Raw genomic sequence first — 12584 nt, forward strand, 5'->3', positions numbered from 1 at the left:
AACCTTTGTTGATATATGTTGCTTTTTAGCTCACCATAGCCATTTAGGATCGATGAATGTCCATCAGACATCCACACATAAAAATAAGTTTGTTAACACTCTTGTGGTCAAATTTTTGCCTTAATTCAGTCACATAACTTGGTAAGGATGTTTGTCCATTAAGTACTCAGATGGGTTTGAATATGGGTCATCTTGGATGAAAAACTAGCCTAAGGTCACATGACTCAAAAATAGAAAGATTTTGTCAATACTCTTGAGGCTACTTTTTCTGTTCGAATATGGGTCATTGGTTGTCAAGAACTAGGTCACAGAGCCCAAATATGGAAAAACCTTGTTAACACACTAGATGTAACTTTTTCAGCCCAAATATCCTGGAAATTCGACAGAAATATTGTTTTCGTTGATTTTCTAGCTCAAATTTTGAATATGGTTTATTGAAGGTAAAAAAACTAGGTCACATTGCCCAATTATGTAGCAATCTTGTTAACACTCTCGATAGGGTTGTCAATTAGAACTGGCCGCTGGCCGAAATGGACTGTTTAAATGGAGTTTGCGCTGGTCCAAATTGGAAAGATAAAAAATGTTCCAAGTTTTTTTGGTAATAAATGTTCCTTACCGCTATAAACGGCCCTTTTTGACAGTTTGTTTTGGTAATAAATGTTCCTTAGTGCTAAAAATGGCCCTTTTTTGCCTACAACATCTCTTATTGATATTTAGAGCATCGCCTTGACTTGTTTAAAATTTTCTGATAATCTGAATCATTATCTTATGATTCAGCTTATTTATAGACGTAATAGGTGATTTTTAGCTCGACTATTAGAAGAATAAGGAGAGCTATACTAGTCAACCCCAGCGTCGGCGTTGGCATAACCACTTATGTTAAATTTTGTGTACCACCCCAAATATTTCAAAGTCCATTGACATATGGCTTTGAAAATTTTCACGCTTGTTCACCATCATGCACATAACCTGTACACAGGAGGAGGTAACTAGATCAAGCATTTTGACAAAAATAAGGCCCCTTTTTCAACTTGGAATTTACGTTAAAGTTTGCATACCACCTCAAATATTTTCAAAGTCCTTTGACATCTGGCTTTGAAACTTTGCACACTTGTTTACCATCATGCCCCCAACCTGTACACAGGAGGAGGTAACTCTATTAAGCATTTAGACAAAATTATGCCCCTTTTTAGCTTGACTATTCGAAGAATAGGTGGGCTATACTACTCGCCCCAGCGTCGCCGTCCGGTTAAAGTTTAAGGGCAAGTTGGGATTTTCACTTATAAGTCCAATACCCTTCATTCAATAGACTTAATACTTCACACAGTTGTTCAGGGCCATCACATGATGAGGTTAGACAACTCCATATTATTCTTTACACAGATTATGGCCCCTGATTGACTATGGAACTTAGGTTAAAGTTTTAGGGCAGGTTGGGATATTTTTTAATCACTTCTATACCCTTCATTCAATTGACTTGATACTTCACACAATTGTTCAGGAGTATCACCCAAAGTGATCTTATGTATCGAATAATTTTAGTTAGGTTTGACATAAAGAGACCAAACTTAATATTACATCGTTATTGTATTCACTTCTAAGTCAAAGCGGCGTAGTCGAGCGGGCTGTCTTAAGACGGCTCTTGTTCGACTTAGAATTTACATTTAAGTTTACGTACCACCTCAAATATTTTCCATTCAATTTTATGTAAATATCTCCGCACATAATGTATTGCATTGAAATCTAATCTAACAGTGATCCATGCTTGTTCCGCCAAAACTTTTCAATTCATACACCGAAAAGTGACAGAATAGTCGAGTGCGCTGTCTCTGTGACAGCTCTTGTCGGCCAACATTGCTGCCATTTTGACACAGTTCTGAACCATGACCTTGGAGGTCAGGCGTGTGATCAGTTGAATATAGTTGTATTATTGGTGAGCTATTGTGATTGCCCTTTGTCTGTCCTCGTCCTCTGTCATCAACAATTTGACTGTTAACACTCTAGCGGTCACAATTTGGGCACAATTTTAATGAAACTTGGTAAGAATGTTACCCTCAGTCATATCTTGGACGAGTTTGATATGGGGTCATCTGGGGTTAAAAACTAGGTCACCAGGGCAAATAAAAGGAAAAGCTTATTAACACTATAGAGGTCACATCTATGACTGTATCTTTAGGAAACTTGGTCAGAATGTTAAAATTAATAATCTGTAGGTCAAGTTTGAGTCTTGGTCATGTGCGGTCAAAAAGTAGGTCAAATTTAAGGAAAAGCTTGTTAACACTCGAGATCACATTTATGACTGTATGTTCATGAAACTTTTCAGAATAAATATATTGATTAGTGCTAGGCCAAGTTTGAATATGGGTCATGTGCGGTCTAAAACTAGATCACAAGGTCAAATTTAAGGAAAAGCTTGTTAACACTCTAGATGTCACATTTATAAATGTATCTTCATCAAAGTTGTTCAGAATGTTTATATCAATAATCTCATGGTCAAGTTTAAATCTGGGTCATGTGTGGTCAAAATCTAGGTCATTAGGTCATATCATAGGAAAAGCTTGTTAGCACTCTAGAGGTCACATTTATGACTGTATGTTCATGAAACTAATGTTTATATTAGCTCTAGGCCAAGTTCAAATCTTGGGTCATGTGCGGTAAAAAAACTAGGTCACCAGTTCAAATAATAGGAAAAACATGTTAACACTAGAGGCCACATTTATGGCCATATGTTCATGGAACTTGATCAGAATGTTATTCTTGATGCTCTTTATTGGATCAGGTGAGTGATACAGGGCCCTCTTATTTTTAGTGCATTGTATTAATCGATGTTTATACTTCATGGAAATTAATTTAAAGCAAATAAACATTAGCAACAGATATGAAAAATAAATGACCCTACATTACCGTATTTTCTCGACTATAAGGCGATTCGCTTATAAGACGGCCCCCTAACTTTGCCCATGAAATCTGGTGCTTTTTGTTTCGACTCGCTTATAAGACGTTGTCAATTTTTAAGCAAATCTAAAATGCTAAAATTCTTCCTAATGTGTAAAAATGTTCAAGCTCAACGGACAATTATCGACTTTCGCGGTAACTGTTTTTGTTTTACTCAAAGAAAATGGCGTTCAACTGTGAGCTCTCTATTTGGAGGTAGGTTAAAAATGAGTACATAATTAAGTTTGCAGGACAGGTTGTTACTTATCGAAATTGTAATCATTAATCAATAACAACATATGTTTGTTTTAGTTTATTTTTTTTATTGAAGACACCAATGAAGTTCTTCGGCAAAATAAATGGCTTCAATAACATAACTGCGAAAAGCCGAGGCATGAATAGGTGTTTGTTTAGCAATAATGCTTTAGGCAATATTGTCCCTTGATTGGCGACGAACATAAAGGATTCATATTCGCATTGTCATTTGTTTGCTTAATCAAATTGACAGTTAGGTACCTACATCATATTAAGATTCCAATTTATTGATTTGATATATCTGTCAAACTAATTATACTGAAACGCGCCATGAGAAAAAATGCAGATATAACGGTACACTGTGTGACGTCAGAGCACGCGCGGTGAAGAGATTTCTTGTTGTTGTTTACTTAATTGCCCCATACTTATTATCAGCAGACGATATACTGGATAGACGAATACCCCATGTAAAATTTTACTGATTTTTACTTGAATCTTTTTTTAATATTTTATCGACTCGCTTATAAGACGGGTCCCCTACTTTGGGGGTAAAAATCGGGACCCAATTTCCCCGTCTTATAGTCGAGAAAATACGGTACGAGTACGTAGAATTACGTATCTATGAAGCTATCGGTAAAGCGTGGATCTCCATATCTTAATGAACTATGGATAGATAAGTTTAATTGTGTATCTATGAAGTAAAGGCCTAATTAAATACAGAATGCAGGAAATGAAGCGCTCAATTTTTAAAATTTCCTGGGGGGGCATGGCCACGGATCCCCCTAGTTGGCCGCCTACTTTTCTGTTTCACTTGGTCAACAAAAACTTATTGACAACCCTGTCTCGAGGTCACATTTTCAGCCCAAATAACCTAGGAATTTGTCAGAAAGGTTGTTTTGATCATTTAAAATCCAGTTTGAATATTGGTCATCTGGGGTCAAAACTACATGTAGGTCACAGAGCCAAAATATGTAGCAACCTTGTTAACACTCGGAGGTAACATTTTCAGTCTAAATGCTCTCGGGTTGACGATATCAATGTCACACATGCTGCCATGATATATATATACATATATTTATTGTCAACCTTATAAATGGCCATTTGCCTTATAGAAACTGCCCTCAATATCTTGTAAGACTGACATAACAATGGCAGAATATTGGTTAGTTTTTATGATATACAATGCTCATAACATGGCATAACATGGCACTGACCCATTCCTACATGTATGTTCATCACTTCTGTAATAGTTCTAGATATGTAGATTAAGAGTACATTATCAAGTTCTCATAAATTTCCAATGAAACGTATCAATAAATTTAGCCATAGCATCATTTTAGATACCACTTTACCATTTTTTGTCACTAACCAAGATTTATAGCGTTTTTCAGGCTTTTAAAATAGCCGAAAATGGTTGACGAATGGGTTGACCTGCAAAGGCCCCCATTAAACCTTAAAATGCACCAGTGAATTGTAACCATGGCCCCCCCAGGTCCGGTATACCGGGGATAGCCGGGGAAAAGGGCCATGTTTTTACTTTCCAGGTGCCGGGTGACTGCAGTGGTTTTGCCATAGCGCCAAATTTAGCAGAGATTGGGCCTTATATAGAGTCTCTGGGGTGCGGGGGTTTTTGGCCGGGGTTTAACCATCAGTTCGTCCCCGCAGGGCGGGGGTTTTACCCGGGGTTTGCTGCACCGAAAGTCAAAGTCCCGGCTATTTCCCAGCCCTGGGGGTGCTGTGGTTACAATTGACTGGTGCATAACACTGAAGTGTATTTAGTTCTGATACAACAAAACATAAGTCTTAAGAATACCTTATCAAGTAAGGTCATTCTCATAAATTCCCATTCAAACTTATCAATAAATCTAGCCATAGCATCATTTTGGATACCAGGTTACCATTTTTAGCTCACCTGTCACATAGTGACAAGGTGAGCTTTTGTGATCACAATTTGTCTGGCGTCCGTCGTCCGTCTGTCCGTCTGTGCGTGGGTAAACTTTTACTATAAACAACATCTCCTCATAAACCGGTTAGCCAATTTCATCCAAACTTCACAGGAATGTTCCTTGAAAATTGTTCAAAGAATTGAATTCCATGCAGAACTCTGGTTGCCATGGCAATGGAAAGGAAAAACTTTAAAAATCTTCTTCTCCCAAACCACAAGGCTTAGGCTGTTGATACATGGTAGGTAGGATCACCAAATGGTCCTCTACCAAGATTGTTCAAATTATGGCCCTTGGGTCAAAATTGTCCCCGCCCCAGGGGGTCATGGGTATGCTCTATATGTTTATAGTTAAAACTTCAAAAATCTTCTCCTCTGAACTTACTTGGACTAGAGCTTAGATATTTGGCATTATTCATCGTCTAGTGGACCTCTACAAAGATTGTTCAAATTATGGCCTTGGGGTCAAAATTGGCCCCACCCCGGGGGATTAGGGTATTCTCTATATGTTTCTAGTTAAAACTTCAAAAATCTTCTCCTCTGAACTTACTTGGACTAGAGCTTAGATATTTGGCATGATTCATCGTCTAGTGGACCTCTACAAAGATTGTTCAAATTATGGCCTTGGGGTCAAAATGGGCCCCGCCCCGGGGGGGTCATAGGTATACTTGATATGTTTATAGTTAAAACTTCAAAAATCTTCTCCTCTTATCTTACTTGGACTAGAGCTTAGATATTTGGCATGATTCATCGTCTAGTGGACCTCTACAAAGATTGTTCAAATTATGGCCCTGGGGTCAAAATTGGCCCCGCCCCTGGGTGGTCATGGGTTTTCTCTATATGTTTATAGTAAAAAAATCAAAAATCTCCTCTGAACTTACGTGGCTTAGAGCTTAGATATTTGGCATGATTCATCGTCTAGTGGACCTCTACAAAGATTGTTCAAATTATGGCCTTGGGGTCAAAATTGGCCCCGCCCCGGGGGGTTAGGGTATTCTCTATATGTTTCTAGTGAAAACTTCAAAAATCTTCTCCTCTGAACTTACTTGGACTAGAGCTTAGATATTTGGCATGATTCATCGTCTAGTGGACCTCTACAAAGATTGTTCAAATTATGGCCTTGGGGTCAAAATTGGCCCCGCCCCTTTGGGGGGTTAGGGTTTTCTCTATATGTTTATAGTGAAACCTTCAAAAATCATCTCCTCTGAACTTTCGTGGCTTAGAGCTTAGATATTTGGCATGATTCATCGTCTAGTGGACCTCTACAAAGATTGTTCAAATTATGGCCCTGGGGTCAAAATTGGCCACACCCTGGGGCTGATGGGTTTTCTCTATATGTGTTATAGTGAAAACTTAAAAAATCTTCTCCGAACTCACAAAGACAAGTAACGTCTTAATTTAAACTGGATAACATATTTAGTACACATACCAATTTTCGATATGGGCCACATACAACAATTAATAACAAATATATATATATAGATAGATACACACGTAAAATCAAGTAGTGACAAGAGCTTAGATATTTGGCATGATGTATCATCTAGTTGACTTGTACCAATATTGTTCAATCTTTGGCCCTGGGGTCAAAAAATGGCCCCACCCGGGCGGTCATGGGTTTCCTTATTAGCTCACCTGTCACATAGTGACAAGGTGAGCTTTTGTGATCACAATTTGTCCGGCGTTCGTCCGTCGTCCGTCCGTAAACTTTTACTTTAAACGACATCTCCTCATAAACCGCTTAGCCAATTTCATCCAAACTTCACAGGAATGTTCCTTGGGTGGTCCCCTTTGAAAATTGTTCAATGAATTGAATTCCATGCAGAACTCTGGTTGCCATGGCAACAGAAAGGAAAAACTTTAAAAATCTTCTTCTCCAAAACCACAAGGCCTAGAGCCTTAATATTTGGTATATAGCATCATCTAGTGGTCCTCTACCAAAATTGTTAAAACTATCCCCCTGGGGTCAAAAATGGCCCCGCCCCAGGGGTCACTTGTTTTACATAGACTTATATAGGGAAAAATTTAAAAATCTTCTTCTCAAAAACCACAAGGCCTAGAACCTTGAAAATTGGTATGTGTCATCATGTAGTGGTCCTCTACAAAATATGTTCAAATTATTCTCCTGGGGTCAAAAATGGCCCGCCCCAGGGGTCACTAGTTTTATTACATAGTGTTATTTAGTAAATCTTTAAAAATCTTCTTCTCCGAAACTGTAAGGCCCAGGGCTTAGATATTTGGTATACAGCATCATCTAGTGGACCTCTACCAGATTTGTTCAAATTATTGCCACAGGGTCAAAATTGACCCCGCCTAGTGACCCCTTGTTTTTACTTAGTGTTATATAGTAAATCTTTAAAAATATTCTTCTCCAGAACTGTAAGGCCAGGAGCTTAGATATTTGGTATACAACATCATCTTGTGGACCTCTATCAAAGTTGTTCAAATTATTGCCACAGGGTCAAAATTGGCCCCGCCCTGAAAGTTATTTGTTTTTATATAGTCTTATATAATAAAACTTTAAAAATCCTCTTCTCCAAAATATAAGACCTAGAGCTTTCATATTTGGTATATAGTGTTACCTAGTGGACCTACACCAAAGGTATTCAAATTATTGTCCCGGGGTCAAATTGGCCTTGCTCAGGGGTCATTTGTTTTTACATTGTCTTGTCACTTAAACATCTTTTCCTCTGAAAGTAAAGGTCAGAATGACTCCATACTTGATATGTAGCATCCTTACATGGTCCTCTCTCAACTTTGTTCAAATGGTTTTGTTTGGCCCCTTTTAGGGGTCACCAGAGCAAAAAATAGAAAAACCTTTAAACAACTTGATCTTATTAACTGCTTGATGGATCTTCAAGTCTGAAGCATCCTAGCATGGGTCAGGTCTTTTCAAATAATTTTGTTTGGCCCCTTTTAAGGGCCACCAGAGCTAAAATTAGTAAAAAAAAAAAATTCTTTGCATGAACCCCTTGATAGATCTTCAGCAAATTTGGTTTGAAGTGTCCTTGCATGGACCTCTCTTAAATTTGTTCACATAATTTTGTTTGGCCCGGTTGCCATGGCAACCTAAAGGAAAATGTCAACAATTGGTTATAATCATCTTCTTCTCCTAAACCGCTTTGACAATTTTGATGAAACTTCATCGGAATGATCCTTGGTTGGTGCTTTTTATACGCCCGAAGGGTCGTATTATGTTATGGCCTCCATCGTCTGTCCGTCTGTCTGTCCGTCTGTCCGTCCGTTAGCAATTCCGTGTCCGGGCCATAACTTGGTAACTAATAAAGCGATTTTCAAATAACTTTATACAAATCATCACTACATGATAAGGATGTGTCGCGCGCAATTTCCAGGTCCATACCTCAGACTAGAATCACCATGGGGGTGCGTTAGCAATTCCGTGTCCGGGCCACAACTTTGTCACTAATAAAGTCATTTTCAAATAACTTTAAACAAAGCATCATTACATTAAAAGGATGTGTCGCACGCAATTTCCAGGTCCATACCTCAAAGACTAGAATCACCATGGGGGGGCGTTACAACTTTGTCACTAATAAAGTCATTTTCAAATAACTTTAAACAAAGCATCATTACATTAAAAGGATGTGTCGCGCGCAATTTCCAGGTCCATACCTTAAAGACTAGAATCACCATGGGGGGGCGTTAGCAATTCTGTTTCCGGGCCATAACTTGGTAACTAATAAAGTGATTTTCAAATAACTTTATACAAATCATCACTACATTAAAAGGATGTGTCGCGCGCAATTTCCAGGTCCATACCTCAAAGACTAGAATCACCATGGGGGTGCGTTAGCAAATCCATGTCCAGGCCACAACTTGGTCACTAAAAAAGTCATTTTCAAATAACTTTATACAAAGCATCATTACATTAAAAGGATGTGTTGTGCGCAATTTCCAGGTCCATTCCTCAAACACTAGAATCACCATGGGGGGGCGTTAGCAATTCTGTGTCCGGGCCACATCTTTGTTACTAATAGTGATTGTCAAATAACTTTATACAAATCATCACTACATTAGAAGGATGTGTCACATGGAATTTCCAGGTCCATACCTCAAAGTCTAGAATCACCATGGGGGGGGACGTTAGCAATTCCATGTCCAGGCCAAAGCTCAAAGACTAGAATCACCAATGGGGGGCGTTAGTAATTCTGTGTCCGGGCCACATCTTTGTTACTCGTCCGTTAGCAATTCCGTGTCCGGGCCATAACTTGGTAACTAATAAAGCGATTTTCAAATAACTTTATACAAATCATCACTACATTAAAAGGATGTGTCGCGCGCAATTTCCAGGTCAATACCTCAAAGACTAGAATCACCATGGGGGGGCGTTAGCAATTCTGTTTCCGGGCCACAACTTGGTCACTAATAAAGTCATTATCAAATAACTTTATACAAAGCATCATAACATTAAAAGGATGCATCGCGCGCAATTTCCAGGTCCATACCTCAAAGACTAGAATCACAATGGGGAGGTGTTAGCAATTCTGTGTCCGGGCCACATCTTTGTTACTAATAAAGTGATTTTCAAATAACTTTATACAAATCATCACTACATTAAAAGGATGTGTCACATGGAATTTCCAGGTCCATACCTCAAAGTCTAGAATCACCATGGGGGGGACGTCAGCAATTCCATGTCCAGGCCATAACTCAAAGACTAGAATCACCATGGGGAGGCCTTAGCAATTCTGTGTCCGGGCCACATCTTTGTAACTCGTCCTTTAGCAATTCCGTGTCCGGGCCATAACTTTGTAACTAATAAAGCGTTTTTCAAATAACTTTATACAAATCATCACTACATTAAAAGGATATGTCGCGCGCAATTTCCAGGTCAATACCTCAAAGACTAGAATCACCATGGGGGGCTTTAGCAATTCTGTGTCCAGGCCACATCTTTGTTACTCGTCCGTTAGCAATTCGGTGTCCGGGCCATAACTTGGTAACTAATAAAGCGATTTTAAAATAACTTTATACAAATCATCACTACATTAAAAGGACCTCGAGCCGAATCTTCTTCGGGCGTATAATGCTCCGTTTCACGGTGCTCTTGTTCAAAATTGTTCAAAGAAATTAATTCCATGTAGAACTCTGGTTGACATGGCAACCTAAAGGAAAAGTGTCAACAATTGGTTACAATCATCTTCTTCTCCTAAACCCCTTGGACAATTTTGATGAAACTTCATAGGAATGATCCTTGGTTGGTGCTTTTTCAAAATTGTTCAAAAAAATTAATTCCATACAGAACTCTGGTTGCCATGGCAACCTGAAGGAAAATATAGGCTGTCGTGTCCGCGCTGTGACTTTCTCTTATATGGACAGATTTTAAAATGACTTGCCATATGTTTTCGACATACCAAGACAACGTGTCGTGTGCAAGACCCATGTCCCTACCTCTAAGGTGAAAGATACACTAAGTGTTTATTCACAATGGAATGCTGAATATGAGGACATAAAGAGTGTTGGCTGTCATTTAGTATGTTTGATTTTTTTTCTATGCTCAGAGGCAATTTAATATAACTTGCAATATGCATTTGACACATAAAGGCAAGATCAACTTTTTATGTACTTGTTCATAGATCAATATCACATATGGGGGCATTTGTCACATACTTTGACAGCTCTTGTTCAATATTCTTTGAGAAACAAGCTATGTTAAACTCTTTTAATCAGGTGAGCAATTTAGGGCCATCATGGCCCTCTTGTTTGTTAGTTACTAAGATTTATACATTTTTTCAGGAGAAATTGGCACTGAATTGGCTGGAGAGGGGGGCACTTGCAAAGGTGCTCCCTGGGATACTTTGTAACAGTTTAACTGAGAAAGAACAGGCAGCAAGGATCTATAAGGTAAATTATTTTAAAAATCCCCTTTGTCCTGTTGTGTCAACCCTTACAGCACTGAAATGTTTATATTCCTGATAAAACTTAACATAAGTCTTAATAATACATTAGTTTTGATTGTATCTAGATGAATCTTGTACAGTATCTACATATCCATAAGAGCTTGGTTCCTTTCGAAAGCCAGCCAGATCCGCCCATGCATGCCTAGATTATGGGCCTTGAAATGATTAGATTATGGGCCTTGATAGTAAAAAAATGCCATTGTGTAATAAATGCTTGCAAACATGATACAGTCTTCAGTTTTGAGTATTCAGAGACCCATAAGGGGTTGGTTCTTTTCGAAAACAGTGATGTTGACCATACAAATCCAGCCAGTAGAGCATAGGCCTTTTTGGGCCTCTTGTTGACAGTTTACCAGTCAAAGAACAGATTTGAATCCCTTGGGCAATAATTGGAAACAAACTTAAAAGTGGAACAAAAGAAACTGTCACACAAAAAATGCCCAAGGTCTTTACATCATGGTTTCTGCCTAAGATAAATTTCCCTACACAGTTGTCATGGGCCTAAGATAAATTTCCCTTTACAGGAGTCCTGGCTAGCAGACTTTTGAGGGGACTTCATTTGTTTGAAGTTTTTTTTTATTTATAAAGGAACCATTGCAGGAACACCCTAGCAAGTTTCATCTCAATTGGTTCAATAACAATGTGCCACCCTTTGGGGAATGAGATACTATTTCAATATAGCAGACATTTTATACATTTTATGAGTTCAGGAATGGTTTATTAATACATTGTTTTTTATTTGCAGAGATAATCAATGACAACAAGGAGATGTTTGTTTTGTCAACAAGAAGGAATGGAATTAAAAGAATTCGTGAAGAACTGTAGGTAATGTAGGTGAGTCGATGACTTGATGTGTTAAACTTGAATTCATAAAAGATTTTGAAGATTCATCTTCTGCTTTTTCTCAGAAACATTTACACAGTGTACATGATATCAACGAGCTGACAATGGAAGGTCTAGAATTGTATAAATTCATATTAACCTCAATGTCTTGTCAGACTGACATAACAATGGCAGAATGTTGGTTAGTTTTTTTTATGCTCATAACATGGCATTGACCCATTTGTACAAGTCCAGGCGTTTTATGAGATGTTCAACACTTCTGTAATAGCTCTAGTTTTGTAAAGACCCGATTAAGATCTTTTATAAGTCTTAAGAGTACATTATCAAGTTTTCATAAATTCCCAATGAAACTTATCAATAAATCTAGCCATAGCATCATTTTAGATACCACTTTACCACTTTTTGTCAATTACCAAGATTTATACCTATTTTCAGGCTTTTGAAAGAGCCGAACAATGGTTGTTGAATGGGCCAACTGGCAAAGGCCCCCCCCTGGGACAATCTCAAGGAAAAAGAGGAAGCAGCCAGATTCAATAAGGTAAATGCAATTGTGTGACGTTTAACTTTGTCAACAATATTCATGGCACTTAGCCTTATAGTAACTGCCCTCAATATCTCGTCAGACTGACATAACAATGGCAGAATGTTGGTTAGTTTTTTTGATAGACATGATGCTCATAACATGGCAT

Source organism: Mya arenaria, chromosome 8 (genome assembly GCF_026914265.1).
Source record: "Mya arenaria isolate MELC-2E11 chromosome 8, ASM2691426v1".
Classification (NCBI taxonomy): domain Eukaryota; kingdom Metazoa; phylum Mollusca; class Bivalvia; order Myida; family Myidae; genus Mya; species Mya arenaria.